The 19,390-nt window shown below is 43.3% G+C and overlaps 1 protein-coding gene and 1 non-coding gene across 3 annotated transcripts in view; one reads left to right on the top strand and one right to left on the bottom strand.

Moving 5' to 3' along the window:
* Positions 1-19,390, top strand: part of St5 (suppression of tumorigenicity 5) — a 183,158-nt gene that overhangs the window by 16,340 nt on the left and 147,428 nt on the right. The window lies entirely within an intron of this gene.
* Positions 7,489-7,592, bottom strand: LOC115067748. Its single transcript, XR_003847114.1, has one exon. It is a non-coding gene; the product is annotated as a U6 spliceosomal RNA (small nuclear RNA).

Genomic DNA, 19,390 nt, shown 5'->3' with positions numbered 1-19,390 from the left:
AACGGGTGATTCATAGCTTAAGGATGACAGGACATTTCCTCTGTAACTAGTTGTTTGAGGGACTGGAGAGATGGCTGAGCAGTTAAGAGCGTGTACTGCTCTTGTAGAGGACCGGAGTTCAAGTTCGAGTCCCAGCACCCATGGCAGGTAATGCAACTCTAGTTCAGTGGGATCCAATGCCTCTGGCTTCTAGCACCTGCACTTGGGTGCACAGACATACACACACATAATAAGAAAAATAGTTGGTTGAATATTATATATTAGTAGTTCATGTTCTTTCTAGAAAAATTAGGAAATTAAAGAAAAAAGAACCCTAACAGATAATCATTGCTTTCCTATTTACCAAAATATACATGAAGACTTTTTAAGAAATGTACATTCAGAAAATGATAAATGTTTACCTACTTTAATCTCCTATTATTCATGTTTAGTACCACCCCTCCCCCCAAATGCTATAAGAGATACTGTAATGACCCAGGACATATGTGAGCAGTTGAGTGCTTGTCTGGAAACTCTAACAAATACTGTTATGCCTATATGTTTAATTCTGCTCCCTCCCTTCCTCCCTTCCTTCTTTTTATTTGTGTCTTTTTGAGACAGGGTCTCAGGCCGAGCATTGTGGCACATGCCTTTAATCCTAGCACTCAGGAGGCAGAGGCAGAGGCAGAGGCAGGCAGATCTCTGTGAGTTTGAGGCCAGCCTGATCTACATAGAGAGTTCCAGGCCAGCTGGGGCTACAGGTAGACTTTGTCTCCAAAAAAAGAGAGAGACAAACCCAACTAGCCAGGGACTTACTATATAGACCAGGCTGGCTTGGATCTCAAAGAGATCCACCTGAGTGCTGGAATTAAAGGCGTGTGCCACCAAACCTGACACTTCTAGAGTTCTTGATGTGATTAGCCAAATTGTTCTCTAGAAAGTCTTAGACTTCATGTTTCCGCTGGGCTGAATGGGCGTGCTTTTGTTCAGCTGTCGTTGCCAAGCTGAAAATTATGCAAACGACAAATATTTGTGAGTCCCATCATAGACCTGATGTCACATTGCTGTTTTAATTTGTATCTTTGGTTGCTACTGAGGTAGAATATGTTCTTGTATATTTAGTGATCACTTAATTTCAACTTTTTTGTGATTTTCATTTAATGTATTTTATTTTTAATTGTGAATAAAAAAATTGTATGTATTTACAGCATACAACATGATGCTTTTATATATATATATATGCATATAGATACATGTATTGTGGGATGGCTAAATCAAGCTATTTAACATCTATCACCAGTTTTAAAGTATACAATATATTATTTTTGACTCATTTTGCCTTTTTAAAATATTTTATTATTTTTATTTTTAAATTTATTTTTTAAATTTTATTTATTATTTTTATTTTATGTGTATGAATGTATTGCCTGCATGTGTGTAAGTGCACCTGTGTCATGCAGTTCCCTCGGAGGCCAGAAGAAGACATGGGATCCCCTGGAACTGGAGTTATGGATGGTTAGCCGTCCTCTAAAAGCAGCCCTCATTTTTCCTTTTTAAAAAGCATTTATTCTTTCACAGTTTTGTACCTATACAGAATTACTTTGATTATATCCCCCTGTTCTTTTATTCTCCTTTTTCTCCTGCTGAACCCGTTCATCTTCCCAACAAATCCCCCTCCCTGTTTCCTGTGTGTGTGTGTGTGTGTGTGCATTTAATTAGGGTTTTGCTTTCATGAGTATGGTTGGGGTTATTTACCAGAGCAAGGGCAATTTACCAGTGGCTACCCCATGAAGAATATGATTCCCCTCTCCCAGCAACTATTAACTGCTCATAGCTCCTCGAAACGCCAGAGAGTGCTGGGTTCTGGCCTCCAACTACCAGAGGGCCTGAGAACCCAGGGGGACTGTCTGACAGCCTGATCCTGCCTCCACATAGTGGTGAGCTTCCCCAGTTGTGCTATACCATCCCCCTACCTGGGATTTTGTGAGGCCCCTACCAAGGCCCCAGGGCAGGTCTGGCTTTGGTAGGCTAAGGCCGAGATCCTAGCAGACAGCCTGAGAGGGTGGGTTTGGACCTCCATCAGGGTAGTGGCTCGGAGCTCAGCAGACCACCAGAGAGTGCCGGGTTCTGGCCTTCCTCTGGCCTCCAACTACCAGAGGGCCTGAGAACCTAGGGGACAGCCTGACAGCCCCCGGATCCTGTTTCCACATGGTGGTCCTTTTAATAATATGATGCTATACAGCAGTCCCTTCTGCATGAAATAACTACCATCATCACGACTTTGGCTGAGCCTGATCACTAAACATAGCCACAATTGGGCTTGTTGACAGTTGTGCTCATTCATTAAAGGAGTGCCAAGCAGGGTCACTGGACTCTCACCTGAGTATCCAGCCACTCTTCCCAGCCAACTAGTCTAGCCTAGGAAGACAAAAGGAAAATGAGGAAGAACCCAATAGAAGGATGCTTTTGGAAGCCCTTGTCAAGAAACTCCAATGGACTCTCATATGAACATTTGAAAATTGCCCTGAACTTTTTTCTAGTTCCCTGTCTAGAACTTGTAATGCTAATTACTCTTGCCTTTACTTCTTCACATCTCCTATTCATGATTCAAGAACTTTTTCTCCCTTTAGAGACAAGAGTTATGCAATTTGGGAGTCTTTTAGATAGATCCACTGAAGGGGTACTCCAATTGCCTCACCCCGCGTCCCTGTTCAGCATTGAAGAAGCCAGCGTGGTCTGCGTCCCGATTCCTTATTGGCAATTTGGGTAACCCCTTCAGAGGATGGCGTGATAAGAACAGGAGGTAGGAATTGTGAGGCAGTTAGGGTAAAAAGACCCCAAAGGAATGTAGCCAGTTTCTTGGCTAAAAGTCAAAATGTCCTTGGGCCTCTTAGCAACATACTCTGTTCCAAAGGCCAAAAATATCAAAAGTATTTGGGACCTTGTATCTAATCCTTAAAAGATTTTAGGGTTACCTTTTCAGAGGGGGGGGGGAATTTTGGAGGGGAGTGAGTGGGCATTGATTTGGTCAAAACACCTTATATGCATGTATGAAATTCTCAATATAAAGTTTTTGTAAAAATTAAAAAAAAAAACTAAAACCAAACAAACCAAAACAAAACAGCTCATAGCTCCTCAAGGAGGAGTGAGGCCTCATAAGCCCCACCCTGTCCATGATATCCTGTATGTCTCTTGCCGGTAACCACGCTGCTGTAGGTCCATGGATGCAGCAGCCACGTCATGTTCAGAAGACAGCATTTCATAGCGCTCCTTCCCGTCCTCTGGCTGTAGTATATTAACTGGTGTACAGTAGACCTTTTCAGCTTAACTCCTTTTGTCTATCTGAAATTGTATATCCTGTGACCAACATCTCTCAAATCTCCCAACCTTCACTGCCTGGTAACTACCATTTTACTCTATTTCTTTGAGTTAACCTTTTTAGATTCTGCATACAAGTGAGATCATGTGGTACTTTGTGGTACTTTTCTGTCTGCACCTGATGTATTCCACTTAACATGATCTCCTCTGTGTTATGAGAAGTAACAGGGTTTTGTTCTTTAGTAAGATTCATGTATGTGCACTTTACCACATGTTCCTTAACCAGTTGCCCATTGATAGACACAGGTTGAATCCATAGCTTGGCTATTTTGTTTTTTTTTGTTTTTTGTTTTTTTTGGTCTTTTTTGAGACAGGGTCTCCCTGCAGCCCCAGCTAGCCTGGAACTCACTATGTAGACCAGACTGGCCTTGAACTCAGAGATCTGCCTGCTTCTGCCTCCCAAGTGCTGGGATTAAAAGTGTGCGCCACTATGTTCAGCTTTATCTTGGCTATTTTGAATGATGCTTCAGTGAACATGAGCTGCAGGTGTCTCTTCAAGATATTGATTTCATATCCTATAGCTATGTATCCAGAAGCAGGACTTCTGGATCATACGGTAGTTCTGTTTTTAATTTTTTGAGGACTGCTCATTCTGTTTCCAAATGGCTATACTGATTTACATCCATAGCAACCGTGTATAAGTGTTCCTTTTTCTTCATATCATTGCCAACGGTATCTTTATTTTTTAGTTATTAGCCATTCATATGGTGATTTTGTATGTTCTGTTCCCTCATTCCCTTTTGATTTATGAGACAGTGTTTTACTATGCAGCCCAGACTGGCCTTGAATTGGTGATCCTCCTGCCTCATCCTCCCAAAGGCTGGGATTACAGGCATGTACCATAACGCTAGCTCCTTTACCCATTTTAAAACATTGTTTTCTTTACTATTGAGTTGTTTGAATTCCTTACATACTTTGAATATTAACGTCTTATCAGATGAATTTCTTAGTTTATCTTTTTTTTTTTTTCTTTTTTGACAGAATCTCATGTAGACCAGGCTGGCCTTGAGCTACGATCTTTCTTCCTTTACTTCTCAAGTTCAGGGATTATAGGCATGAGCTCTTTACTAACTTTTACTGTTAAGAATATGAACTTGTAGGTGCTATATAGATTTTTTTTTCCAGTTTGTTATTTGTCTTTCAACTTTGTTTTCTACATCTTAAAAAGTAAAATAATTTAGTATAGTGATCTTAAAAATATTGCCTGTCATATCCTTTTTAAAAATTTGATTACAGTCTCAGTAGTCCAGGTTGGCTCAAATTTACTATGTGGCTGAAGATGGCCTTGAACTGATTCTCCTGCCTCCACCTCCTGAGTGCTGGGATATAGGCATGTGCTACTGTACCTAGCTAAAATTTAAATTTAAAAATTTATTTATTGCTCTATTTTATGGGTATGAGTATTTTGCTTGCATGTATGTAGGTGTATCACATGCGTATGAGGGCAGAAAGGGGTGTCAGATCTCCCTAGAATTAGAGTGACAGATGGTTGTCAGCTATCATGTGGGTGCTAGGAACCAAACCCAAGTCTTCTGCAAGAGCAGTCATTAACTGAGCCATTTCTCCAGCCCTAACTTTTGCTTTACTTTTTTTTTTTTTTTGGTTTTTTGAGATGGAGTCTCCCTGTAGCCCCAGCTGGCCTGGAACTTACTTTGTAGACCAGGCTGGCCTTGAACTCACAGAGATCCACTTGCCTCTGCCTCCTGAGTGCTGGGATTAAAGGTATGTGCTACCATGCCAGGCCTCTAACTCTTGCTTTTAAAAATAAATATGCAAGTAGACCAGGCTGTATAAAATTTGTAGCAATCCTCCTGCATGCCTCTTGATAACAGGTATGGACCTATATATTTTTTTTTGAGACAGGGTCTCCCTGTAGCCCCAACTGGCCTGGAACTCACTATGTAAATGAGGCTGGCCTTGAACTCACAGAGATCCTCCTGGCTCTGTCTCCCAAGTGCTGGGATTAAAGGTGTGCACCACCATGCCTGGCCTTAAGATTTTCTTGAGTGTTTTGCCTGCATGTTGTGTGTGTGTGTGCTACATGTGTGCAGTGCTTGAGACAGGGTCTCCCTGTAGCCCCAACTGGCCTGGAACTCACTATGTAAATGAGGCTGGCCTTGAACTCACAGAGATCCTCCTGGCTCTGTCTCCCAAGTGCTGGGATTAAAGGTGTGCACCACCATGCCTGGCCTTAAGATTTTCTTGAGTGTTTTGCCTGCATGTTGTGTGTGTGTGTGCTACATGTGTGCAGTGCTTGTGGAAGCTGGAAGAGGGAGTCAGGTCCCCTGGAACTGGAGTAAAAGACACTTGTGAGCTGTCATGTGGGTGCTAGGAACTGAACTTAGGTCCTGTTGAGCCATCTCTCCAGCTCCTTTTTTTTTTTTCCTTTTTTGATCTTTTTGAGACAGGGTTTCCCTGTAGCTCCAGAACTCACTGTTTCCCTGTGGCTTGGAACTATGTAGACCAGGCTGGCCTTGGATTCACAGAGATCTGCCTGCCTCTGCCTCTCAAGTGTTGGGATTAAAGGTGTGCACCACCACACCTGCCCTACTTAAAAAAAAATTATGTGTGTATGTATGTGTGTACATATTTATTTATTTATTTAATATGTTTATGTGAAGGTCAAAGGACAACTTGCAGGAGTCTTGAACTCAGGTCAGTCAGGCTTACCCAATAAGTCATCTTGTCAGCCCTCAAAGTTCTTAAGAGACAGTTCTTTTTTGGGTCCAGGCTTATGCTTTTAATCCTAGCACTCAGGAGGCAGCTTTCTGTGGGATGGAGTCCAGCCTGATTTACATAGTGTGAGATCCAGGCCAGCTGGGGCTACAGGGAGACCCTGTCTCAAAAAAACAAAACAGGGGCTGGAGCGATGGCTCAGGGTTAAGAGCACTGACTGCTCTTGCAGAGGTCCCGGGGTTCAATTCCCAGTCCTCACATGCCGGCTACAAACTGTCCTTAACTCCAGTTCCATGGGAATCCGAAGCCCTCTTCTGACCTCCGAGGCATTGCACGACACAGGTGCACTCACATACATGCAGGCAATACACACATACACATAAAATAAAATTAAAAAAACAAAACAAAACAAGCAGCCACACCACCACCAAAACAAAGAGACATTTCTTTTTCATTTACTCGAGGAATCTGTATACCTTGCTAAATAATTTGAAGTAAAAATGTTCCTCTGAGAATATTAGACACTCATCTGGCCTGTAGATAGCCTCTGTAAAAGTGGAAGGGATTTGGATTTGGCATTGTTTTTCATTCTTTTTTTCTTTGTCTGTACATGGGTATGTGCATGTGAGTGCAGGTGACTGTGGAAGCCCGGTCTGTCTAATCCCCTAGAGCTGGAGTCACGGGCGGTTGTGAGTCACCTGACACAGGTGCTGGGGCAGTAATGGTGGAGCCGCCTCTCTATCTTTTCTTTAATACTTGAAGTTCTAAGAATGTCGTAGTGGTGGTCTCTGGTTGTCGATTTTTTTTTCAGGAGTCTTTTATATTCAAACCAAACCCTTCTATCATTTCTAGACAGTTTGTGCCTATTAAACTTTTAATTATAGATTTGAAGTCGCTTGTTCAAAGACCTCTTTTGTATGCAGGGTGGTTCTTGGGCTGCATCCCTCTTCCTGTTCTCAGCCCTGCACTCCTTTAGCCTGTTTTCTTTCATTAAATCATGTTTCCCTGTGCTGCGGCTTTCCCCACTACACCCTTGGCAGCGTCACCATCTTAGGGATTGTCCGAGGTCCCAGTGTTACTGTGGTTTCTTTTCACTTCTGTAGTCCTGCTTCATCTCCTTGAGGAGGAAATCAGCCATTCTGGAAATTGGTAACAGATTTAGGGAGTGTTTACAGTGAGGAAGACATTCGATTGTAGAGATTAACTCGGCTCTTTCTACAATAAGCATCATTATTTCTTAACTGCTATGGCCTTTGTGGTATTTATTCATTTTTCTGTGTTTACCATTGATTCTTCTTTCATAATTTCTGACTATTTTATTTGTGCCGTATTAACTGAGCTTTATGAGATGGCATATACGGGATCCTGTGTCAGGCTAACTGTAAAGGAATTAAGGTATTTTTTAAAATTGGATTTGAAGATGTTTATTGCATCCTATTTTTGGCGGGGAAACATAAAAGTATGGAACGCTTCACAGATTTGCATGTCATCCTTGTGCAGGGGCCATGCTAATCTCTGTATCATTCCAATTTTAGTATATGTGCTGCTGAAGCGAGCACTAATTAAGGTATTTTTATCTTTGTGCTGGTAGGGCTTTTATTTTTTATTTTTATTTATTTATTTTGATAGGGTCTTCCTAGTCCCAGCTCAACTGGAAGTCACTGTGTGGACCAGGCTGGCCTCAATCTCACAGAGATCCTCCTGCCTCTACCTCCTGAGGGCTGGGATTAAAAAGCATGTGCCACCATGCCCGGCATTACTTTTATTTTTTTTTTATAAGACAGGATCTCATGCAGCCTTCCTGCTGGGATTACAGGCATGAGCCACCATGCCCAGCTGTAATGTTGAGTTTAATGAGTGACCATCTAATTGCAGTAAATCCCCCCCTCCCCATTTTGGGAAGTAACTTTGTATAAGGGAAATAAAATCCTGAATCCTATTTTGTTGTTGTTAAGAGTAGTTTGAGGCGCGATGGCACAGCAGGTAAGGATGCTTCCTGTACAAGTAGAGGAACTGAGTTCAGATCCCCAGTACTTGCTTAATAAGCCATGTGTGACTAGCTAGTCTGTGGGGGGCAGAGACAGGAGGATTGCTGGAACTGTACCTGGCAGCTTAACTCTAGGTTCAGTCAGAGCCTCTTCCCCAAAGGAGAGTAATAAAGCAAGGCACCCGACATTCTCCTCTGGCCTCCATGTGCATACAGGGTGCAGCCCCCGCCCTCCATGTTCACATATACCACACACACAGACTCTCACATATACACACAAGCACACATATGCATACATATACACTCATTAAAAAATTAGCTTGAAGGGAGCGCCCTCCCACCATGGGAGATGCTCTTCTAGGATGCTGCCTGCTTGTGGGAGACACATTATTCAGCTTTGCCTCTGGAGAGCTGACTGGCTGGGGCTGCAACCTCCAGGTAGAGCAGCTCTGGGAAATTGTTTCTGCAGTCACAGGAGTGCTTAGCTAAAGTGAAACAGGACCCATGAAGGCTCAGATGTGAGCTTCCGTAGTGCAAGACCCATAGACATTTGGAAGGAGGTAGCTATACATTGGAACTGTAAGCACTTAGGATCGTGCATAGTGAATGCATGGAGGCCAACTGTGGGATGGGGCTATGTGGACACAGACCCTGCCTCGGGAGGTATAAAATACCAGCAGTAAAGAGCTAAAGATGGAAACCAAGACGTGCAGAGGCTTGAGGACATCTGAGGCCTCGAGCTATGTCTGCAAGTAAAAGCAATAAGGAGGGTTATAGAACTGACTGAACACCAGGATGTAAGGAGTCTGCACGGTGCACAAGGGCGCCATCTTGGCTCGGAGGTCCACCAGCCTTTGACTTGATGGAGGAAGGTGACTTTAGCTAGGAAGGATAGCCTGAGGTACAGAGTGGGAAATGTTTCATACCACAGGTACACTTGCCCAGCTGTAGGTTCTGCCTCACTTTCAACAATGAGGACTGTGAGTCTCAAGGAGTGGTGCTCTGCCCAGCAGGCCTATCAGTGTGCTGTTGTTTCAGCTCCAGGTACACTGTCCTGCTGTCCTGCTCCTGCCTTCTGTTCAAGGACAGAGACCTGACCTCCACTATAGCATCTTGTGGCAGGTCTCCCTCTCAACCTCATCAACCAGTGTCAATGACTCTCAGCAGTTAAGAGTACTTGCTGCTCTTCCAGAGGACCCAGGTTTGGTTCCCAGCACCTACTCTGGGCAGCTCACAACTGCCTATAACTCCAGCTCCAGATCTGAGGTGTTCTTCTAGTGTCTGTGGAAACCCCACCCCTACAACATGGCAGATACCAGTATACACATAAATAAAAATAAAAATAACTCTTGACCGGGCTGGTGCCTCCCAGCACTTGGGAGGCAGAGGCAGGTAGATCTCTGTGAGTTCAAGGCCAGCCTGGTCTACATACTGAGTTCCAGACCAGCTGGTGCTACAGGGAGACCTTGCCTCAAAAGAAAAATCTTAAAAAGAGATGGAGAAAGTTGCTCAAGGTAGACTAGAGGTCTTCAAACTGGAGAAATTTCCAAAATCCTTGACTTCTGTGTCTTCTTTTCAAAAATCTTTTCAGAAATAGATTTGTCTGAGAATGCAGTTGTATCCAAGGTGTTCCTTTCCCCCATTTACTCCTCTTCTGCCTTAAAAAAAAGCTGTTGCCATTACTTATTTTGGGTCTCACTGTTTGCCTGGTATGTGAAAGCAGGTTAATAAGCAAAGGCATAATCAGAAATTATTAGGAAAGTGAATGACTAGGAAAAATCCCGTTTCTTTCTTTTTATACAGGGTCTCACTATATAGCCCTGGCTGGCCTTGAACTGGCTACGTAGACCATGCTGGCCTCAAACTCACAGAGATCTGCCTGCCTCTGCCTCCCAAGTGGTGGGATCAAAAATGTGCCCCAACCACACTCAGCAAAATTCTTTTCCAAGTCTGATGGTTTACAATTCTTGCTTTCAACAAAATTTTGAGAATCGTCAGCTTTAGACATTTAAACATCGTTGTTTATGAGCAGCACAAATTTGTGATTTTGGTGTAACCTTAAATGAATGCAAAGACTGACACTGCTGTAGCAGAATTTCTTTTTTTACTATTGAGTTATTTAGCACTTAGTTTCTTAGCACTTGCAACTATTATAAAAATAATGCATTTCTGGTAAAAAAAATTACCTTTTATGTTGGGTAGTACCAATTTATTCATTTATTTAGTCTTTTTTGAGACAGGGTCTCCCTGTCGCCCCAGCTGGCCTGGATTCACTATGGAGACCAGGCGGGCTCGAACTCACAGAGATCCGCTTGCCTCTGCCTCCCAGTGCTGGGACCAAAGGCGTGCAACATCACGCCCAGCCTGGGTAGTACCAGTGTATATTTATTTATTTATTATTTATTTATTTATTTATTTATTTATTTATTTATTTATTTTTATGTGTATGAGTGTATTGCCTGCATGTATATGAGTGCACCTGTATTGTGCAGTGCCATGGAGGTCAGAAGAGGGCTTTGGATTCCCCTGAAACTGAAGTTAAGGATGGTTCGTAGCCATCATATGGGTGCTGGGAATTGAACCCGGACCTCTGCAAGAGCAGTCAGTGCTCTTAACCCCTGAGCCATCTCTCCAGCCCATACCAGTGTATTTATAATTATGATTTTTAAAAATTATTATTTTTATTTTATGTGTGTGTGTGTGTGTGTGTGTGTGTGTGTGTATTGCCTGCATGTAGGTAAGTGCACCTGTGTCCTGCAATGTCTGAGGAGGACAGAAGAGGCTGTTGGATCCCTGAGAACTGGAGTTATAGTTTTTAGCTGCCATGTGGGTGCTGGGATTTGAACACGGGTCTTCTGCAAGAACAACCGGTGTTCTTAACTGCTGAGCCATCTCTCTAGCCCCCTATAATTATGATGTTTTTAATCCATGTGTGTTAATAATAAAGGAAATGAAAATCCAATTCAGAAGAAATAATGAAATAACATTTTAAACAAACATTCATAGGTTATATTTACAGGACTATTGAAAACTTTAGTCATGGGGCTGGAGAGATGACTCAGTGGTTAAGAACACTTGCTGTTGTTCCAGAGGACCTGAGTTCAAGTCCCAGCACCCACATGGCAGCTAACAACGGTCTGTGACTCCAGTTCCAGGGGATCTGACAGCCTCTTCTGGCCTTTGCAGGGTACTGCATGCATGAGGTGCACTTACAATACATTCAGACACACAAAAATTTAATAAAAAATTTACAAAAAAAAGCATATCTTTAAAATCAGTGTTAAATTTATTTTGATGATGTCCTTCCTTTTAAGAAATATATGCCAAAATCCTTAGTGGAAAAGATGTGCCGTGTTTATTAGTTCTTTCTCAAATGTTTCCAAACAGAGGGGGGTACAATGATGATGAAAATGGGGTAAAATCTTAACACTCGTGGAATATGGGCAAAATGTGGATGAAAATTATTTGTATTATTTTTACAATGTTTTGTAAGTCAGATTTTAAGATTAAAAAGTCCTAAAAATAAACTTATGGAAAAACAATACAGGCAGGCAAAACATTCATTCACATAAAATAATAATATAGTAAAAAAACTTTTGTCATATATGTATGTGTATTTATGAATGATATATTTTTTGCAGAGAAGTTTTATTGGTTGATCAAGAAAAATATTTGAAGTATAAAGATTAGGTTAAAATGCTGGGCGTGGTGGTACATGCTTTGGGAGGCAGAGACAGGTGGATCTCTGTGAGTTCAGGCCAGCTTGGTTTACATAGTGAGTTCCAAGCCAGTCAGAGCTACACTGTGAGACTTTGTTTAAAAAATAAAAAAGAGGCCGGGCATGGTGGCGCACGCCTTTAATCCCAGCACTGGGGAGGCAGAGGCAGGCAGATCTTAGTAGTTTGAGGCCAGCCTGGTCTACATAGTGAGTCCCAGGCCAGCTGGGGCTACAGGGAGACCCTGTCGCAAGAAGAGATTAAAAAAAAAAAAAGAATAAAAAAAAAGAAAAAAGATTAGAATAAAATTCTGAAGAGGGGCCTGGGGGTGTAGCTCAGTGGTAGGGAACATGCCTATCATATACAGAGGCCCAGGTTCAACACCCAGCTTACCCCCCTCCCAAAAAAAACACCAAAATTCTGAAAAAGAAGTAATAAGGAAATAAAAATTTAAGGAAAAAAAGTGAATGATGCAAAATTTATGTTTTTTTTTTTTTTTTTTTTTTGGTCTTTTTGAGACAGGATCTCCCTGTAGCCCCAGCTGTCCTGAAACTCACTATATAGACCAGGCTGGCCTTGAACTCGCAGAGCTCCACCTGCCTCTGCCTCCCCAGTGCTGGGATTAAAGGCATGCGCCACCACGCCTGGCCCAAAATTTATGTTTTTTAAGTGGATGATGTGATGCTCAGATTCCATTGGACCATTTAGATTCATTTAAAAGACTAATGCAGTGGTTTACTTATAGGCAAGTATCTATAAATACAATAACTTACTCTTTTCTTTTAAGAAGTATTATAGTGTGTATGTATGACTTGGAGTGGGGACACATAGCACAGCATGTGTATGGAGGCCAGAGTACAATTTTATGGAGTTGGTTTTCTCCTTCCGCCTTCATATAGGATCTTGGGATTGAACTGTGGTCAACAGGCTTTCGTGGCAAACACCTTTACCTGCTGAGCACTCTCACCAACTTCCCTCCCTCCCTCCCTCCCTCCCTCCCTCCCTTTCTTTTTTGTTGTTACTGGGGATTAAACCCAGGGCCTTACATATACTAAGTGCCTACTCTTCCACTGTACACTGAATCGAATTCCCAGACCAGAATTCTGATGTTTACAATATACCATAAAGTACATTTCTGCTATTTATGATGCAAGCTTTAAATACTAACTTATATGTGTGTGCATATGGATACATGGGATTATTTTGCATATATATGTGTGCGTGTATCTATAAATCTATCTTTCTATATATATGGAGGGTAATGCATTTTGTAAAATGTTTTACATGATACACATTTGCAGTGGAGTGTGGTGTAGGTGCTTGATCAGAGGAAAGCAAAGCATGTTAAGGAAAAAATGTGAAGCAATCCTCAGGGTCAGGGAAAGTCATCAGAGGAGGTGCTGTGGGTGAATTTTGAGGGACCATTAGAGAACAGCTAAGCAAACCAGGGATGGAAAGGAATTCGTGGAAGAGAGAACAGTATCTGTAAAAGCCCTGGAGGTCAAAAAAGGCAGAAAACCCAGGGGCGATGGCCTGACAGGGTCTTTTCATGGCTTGGAAAGGGGAGTCCTTGTGCTGGAGGTCTGCGGAGGGAGCTCTTGCCAAGGACCGGGCGTGAGAAAGTGATAGCAGTGTTTCCTTCCCGGTGGCTGTTTTCCATATTAACATTCATCTGGACATTATTACAAATGTAGACATGTATGTTCATCTAGGAGAGGAAAATAAGATGCCCAGCGAGTCTGTTCCTTTGTGGCTTTGAACGTGGGAGTTAGGGGTAGACAGAGCTCAGTGCTATAGGGCATGGAATCACTCTCTGGTTGTCCTTAAGAAGAGTGGCTACTGGGGGCTGGAAGGATGGCTCAGTGGTTAAGAGCACTGGTGCCTCACAACTATCTGTAACTCTAGTTCTAGGGGATCTGATGCCTCCTTCTGGCTTCTGTGGGCACCAGATACACACATGTTACACATACATACATTCAGGAAAAATGCTTATACCCATGAAATACAAATAAAAAAAATCTTTAAAATAAAAAAAGAGTAACTACAAGTTTGGAGTAATAATTTGGCACTTTTGGGCCTGTAGAACATTTTCAGTTTCAGTTTGTAAACTTATTTACATGAGAAGCCTTAATAGATTCTAAAAATTGAGTCTAACAACATAAAGCATGTATAAAATCCCTTTTATTGTAAACAATTAGACTCTATAAGTTCTCTGTGGTCTCAGAACAGGTAGAGGGTGTCCCTTTTCTAGCCCATCTGACCCTGAAGTCCTTTGCTTTCATGATGGAGGAGTGTGGTGAAGTGAGGTTGTTTGTAGTCCAGAGAAAATGGATGACACTTTGTTTTGTCAATAACATTTGCTCAGCACAGTGATTGAGCCCGATTCAGTGTTTGCTTAGAGCAGATGGGCCCAGCTCCAGAAGGAAACCTCCAAGGAGCTGATTCAGTACCACGCAGAAGCACGAGGCAGTCTGCTGAGCGCCTTTCCACATTTTCATACTTTCCAGCATGACACCGCTTTGCCCTTAGAGAACCCTGAGCCACCTAATGTCGTTCTTCCAGACTCTTGCAAGGGGGAAGTGGGGAATTTATACCACTAAATAGATGCCCTGGGCCTTTCTGAGGAGAACCACAAACAGAGCTGAGGGCAGCCATGGGAATGTGACCAGCAAGGCACGGTAAGGAATGCTGGACCACTTTAATTTGCTGTGGGAAAGTGTTGTATTTGGTGGCATATTTTTCCAGCTCTATTTTCAAAATAGTCTCCCCAGAAGTCACTAACTTCTCGGGGAGGACAGGAAAGAATGCTGTCAAGTAAGTACTGAGTCAACACAAGTGCCCTACTGCATGCTACTGTGACATAACACTGGCTATTTTTTGTTTTTTGTTTTTTTTTTTTGAGACAGGGTCTCATATATCCCAGGGTGGCTTTGAGCTCTCTGTGTATCCAGGGATGACTTCCTGTTCCACCTTGTGTTGGGGATAGAAATTAGGGCTTTGTGTATCTGGGCAAGCATCAGTGAGCTCCAGTTCCAGGCTGCCCTCCCTCCCTTCCTCCCTCCCCTTTCATTGATCTCATTAACTATTTCAGAGAGATGGAGAAACTTGCCTGTGCTGGTTAGTTTTTGTCAACTTGACACACATTAAAGTCAACTTGGGAAGATGGAACCCCAACTGAGGAATTTCCTCCATCATACTGGCCTGTGGGCATGTCAGTGGGGCATTTTCTTGATTACTGATTGATATAGGAGGGCCCAGCCCTCTGCCTCTGTGGGTGGTACCACCCCTAGGCAGGTAGGCCTGGGTTGCATAAGAAAGGTAGCTGAACTAGCCAGGGGGAAGCAAGCCCATAAGCAGTGTTCCTCCTTCCAGGTTCCTGCCTTGAGTCCCTGCCCTGACTTCCCTCAATGATAGACTGTAACTCGGAAGTGTGAGACGAATAAACTCTTTCTTTCCAAGTTGCTTTTTGGTCATGGTTGTTTATTATCACAACCGAAACCAGACTAGGACATTGCCCAAGATCTGGAGTTAGAACTTTGGTTCATTTGGTTCCAAACTGTCTACCTCCCCTGTGATACCTCCTCTTGCTGAAGTCAAATGGAATGAATTAAGGGGGCTTGTGCTATTTAGCTGTATTAGTTACTTTTTAGATCACTATGGCTAAAAATACCTGACAACTTAAGTTAGCAAAGGTTTATTTTAATTCAGAGGGTTCAGTTCATACCAACAGGGAAGGCCAGGCGGACACCTCAGGTCATGGTGGTGGGAGCACGTGGTGTGTCTGTTTACAGCACAGCATACCAGAAAGCAGAGTGTGTGACAGGAACGAGAGGCCTGGCATAACCGTTAAAGGCTTAGGTCCAGTGACCTACTTCCAACTAGTCCTCCTTACCTCTTCAAGGTTCCGCAGCCTCTCAAAATAGCATCACCCACCGGTCGTGGTGGTGCACGCCTGTAGTCCCAGAGGCAGAGGCAGGCGGATCTCTGTGAGTTCAAGGCCAGCCTGGTCTACATAGTGAGTTCCAGGACAGCTGGGGCTACAGGGAGACCCTGCTTCAAAAAAAGACAAAAAATAGCATCACCAGCTCGAGAACAAGCATTTAAAACATGGGCCTGTGGGAGCATTTCAGAATCAAAACACAGTACCAGCAAACCATGGTGAGAAGCTGCACCCTTTTATCTGGAGCTGTTGGGGAGAAGACAGTGCTGACTAGAAGAGAGGAACCCACGGGAGGATTCCAGGAGCTCCTAGGACTGGGAATTTAGGCCTGGCATCTGGATGGTGCTGCTGGTTTTGAAGAAGTGAGTCTTGAGCTCACTGGCCAGTAGTTACTTTAGATGAAGTGTGGCACACTGCAGGGGTATGGGATGTCAGGAACAGTTTTTGCTTGCTTGTTTCTTATTTGGGAATCAAACAAATTTCCTTTAAAATTTTTCTAAAACTAAATTATCTCACACTATCATCTTCACATCATATTAAAGGAGACTTTTATAAACCAAAAATAATAAATAAATTAAAACAAATAATTGAGGCAGAGCCCGACCCTGTCCTAAAAACCTAAACAAACAAACAAGTTGGACATGGTAGCTCAAGCCTGTAATCCCAGTACTTGGAAAACTAAAGCATGAGGATTTTGAGTTTGAGGCTAGCCTGGGCTACATAGTGAGCCTCAAAATACAGACAACTCCAAATCTATAATTAAAAGTTTAATAGGCACAAACTGTCTAGAAATGATAGAAGGGTTTGGTTTGAATATAAAAGACTCCTGAAAAAAAAACGACAACCAGAGACCACCACTACGTCATTCTTAGATTTTCAAGCATTAAAGAAAAGATAGAGAGGCGGCTCCACCATTACTGCCCCAGCACCTGGGTCAGGTGGCTCACAACTGCCTGTGACTCCAGCTCTAGGGGATTAGACAGACCGGGCTTCCACAGTCACCTGCACTCACGTGCACACACCCATGTACAGACACAGAAAAAAAAGAATGAAAAACAATGCCAAATCCAAATTCCTTCCACTTTTGCAGAGGCTATCTACAGGCCAGATGAGTATCTAACACTCTCAGAGGAACATTTTTACTTCAAATTATTTAGCAAGGTATACAGACTCCTTGAGTAAATGAAAAAGAAATGTCTCTTTGTTTTGGTGGTGGTGGTGGCTGCCTGTTTTTTTTTTTTTTTTTAATTTATTTATTATTGGAGGTCAGAAGGGGGGGTACGATTCCCCTGGAACTGGAGTTAAGGACGGTTTGTAGGCGCCATGTGGGTTCTGGGAATCGAACCTGGGACCTCTGCAAGAGCAGTCAGTGCTCTTAACTGCTGAGCCATCTCTCTAGCCCCTTAAATATATTTTTTAAAAGATTTATTTATTTGTATTTTATGTGTGTTTTGCCTGCACGTATATATGTGTACCACATGCAGGTAGGCACCTGAGAAGGTCAGAAGAGGGCATTGGAATCCCTGGAACTGGAGATAAGGATGGGTGTTAGCTACCATGTGGGTGCTGAGAATCGAAGCTGGTTTCTCTGCAAGAGCAGTCAGTGTTCTTCACTGCTGACCATCTCTCCAGCTCAGTTATTATTTTGATGGCCATGTAAATGAAAAGGGTATCGGCAATGAATGGTGTGTTCTGGTGAACAGCCAGAGGGGAGTAAGACCAATTCTTAGATTGTCTCTTCTGTGTCTAGGCTAGGAAAAAAGTGTCTGAGTGATGCATAGGAACCAGTCTGCTTGCTTCATACGTGGGGTGTGGGCAGGAACTGCACAGGACCCTTGCTGCTTCATGTGGAATGGGTGGGGATTCATTTGAGAGGGATGCTGTGAATAGTATGATCTTCTAGCAGGGCTTGAGTCTTATTTATAACTGTTCTTGTGAAGGAGGCATCCTTGTGGGTTCTACAAGCTGATTGTACCAGAGAAGGCACAAAGTCCCAGAGTTTTCTCCCGGCCAGTGTTTACCATACTGGGGCTCAGGAGGGATGAGGGCAGCCTGTAGGCCTCTGCCCCAGGTACTCACATGTGGGCATGGACCTGCACCTGTGCCTACTTCTTTTCTTCAGAGTGTCTCTCTTGTGTAGACATTTCCTGAGTTTTGTTTTTCTCCAGGCAGCAGCACCTCAGCTCCACCTTCCACTTAGTTTCGGAGCCCTTGAGTTTTAGTGAAAGTCTGTGATGCTTGGGAACGAGGAAAAGTGCCAGAAAGTACCTTGGGAATCCCCCATCTCCTGGTCCACCTTTACTGTTCAAGGGAACACCTGCCTTCTGCATTTCCAGGGCGGTGCTGGGGGAAGTGTGTGTTTTGGCTTGCCTGGAGTAGGGCACTTTAGCTTCCCAGGCCTGTTTACATTTATTTGGTCCTTCTGCCCTGATTACAAATGAGCCTTGGGTGGGGGATTTCCCTGCTTCCACAGAAGTCACTCCTTTTTTTTTTTGTCTACTCTCAGTTTTCCAGCAGGGGAAGAGCTGCCTTAACAAAAAACGAAAACAAAAACAAGCAACAATAAAAACCCCACAAAACTTTCGTCCTTTCACAGAGGATGGGTCAGTTCCCAATCAAGAAGTAATTCATTTGCCTCCTATGGTTCCAATCCACTGGGCTCTGTGGATGTTAGATCCCTTCTTATTTGCCAGAAGCTGCTGTAGTTATCAGAATTTTCCCTTAACTCAGGCATAGTGGTGCATGCCTTTAATCCCGCACTCAGGAGGCAGAGGCAGGTAGATCTCTGTGAGTTCAAGGCCAGCCTGGACAGCAAACATAGTGAGTTCCAGGCCAAACAGGCTACAGAGTGAGACCCTGTTTTAAAATTCCATTTTAGTGAGTGTGTGTGTGTGTGTGTTTTGTGTGCGTGTGTGTACATGTGTGTGCACACGAGTACCTGTGGAGATCAGAAGACAACTTTTGGGAGTTCTCTCCTTTTACTGTGTGGATCCCAGAGATGGAGCGCAGGTCACCAAGCTTCACTATGGCAGACACCAGGACCCTCTGGGCTATCTCCCTGACTTTTTATGTGGAGGCTGGGGATCCAAACTCAGGTCCACATGCTTGTGTGGTACGTACTTTACCACTGAGTCATTTCTCCAGCCCCTCATGTAGGACCTGTCTCTCCACAGTCACTTCATCCCTTCATTCTTCCTACAGTGGGCTGATCTTGTTGCTTTTTCTCTATTTGAAAAATCCTTGCTTTGGTCCCTCGAGTCTCCTTCTAGTTTCTAGTGGGGCTCTGTGAAAACGGTTCTGATTTCCCAGGCTCCTTCTTACACCCAGGGAGTCCCATCCGCTTTATCTTGCCTAAGCTCTCTTCAGCTTCTGTTTGGTTGGAAGAGTATTCTCCCTCATTCTCATTCCTTTACTGGGAATTTAATCTTTGGCCTTTGGCCTGTGTATCTAAACCAGGTTTCAGATCAGAGCTTGGACTAAGAATACGCTCTGTTTCCTATCTATGTTGCATATAAGTAGTGTGTGTGTCTTAGGCCTAAGAATGGTTGTTGCATTTATGTTGCCCTGAAATTTTAGTTGTATAGCCTTTTTGTTTGTTTGTTTGTTTTGAGATAGGGTCTCCCTGTAGTCTGTTGCCCTGGAACTCACTCTGTAGACTAGGCTGGCCTCAGTCTCATAGAGATCTGCCTATCTCTGCCTCACGAATGCTGGGAT

This window comes from Nannospalax galili, unplaced genomic scaffold (assembly GCF_000622305.1).
Source record: "Nannospalax galili isolate Female #2095 unplaced genomic scaffold, S.galili_v1.0 scaffold44, whole genome shotgun sequence".
Lineage (NCBI taxonomy): Eukaryota > Metazoa > Chordata > Mammalia > Rodentia > Spalacidae > Nannospalax > Nannospalax galili.
The sequence above is the reverse complement of the archived record's forward strand: the minus strand, read 5'-3'. Positions and strand labels throughout refer to the sequence as shown.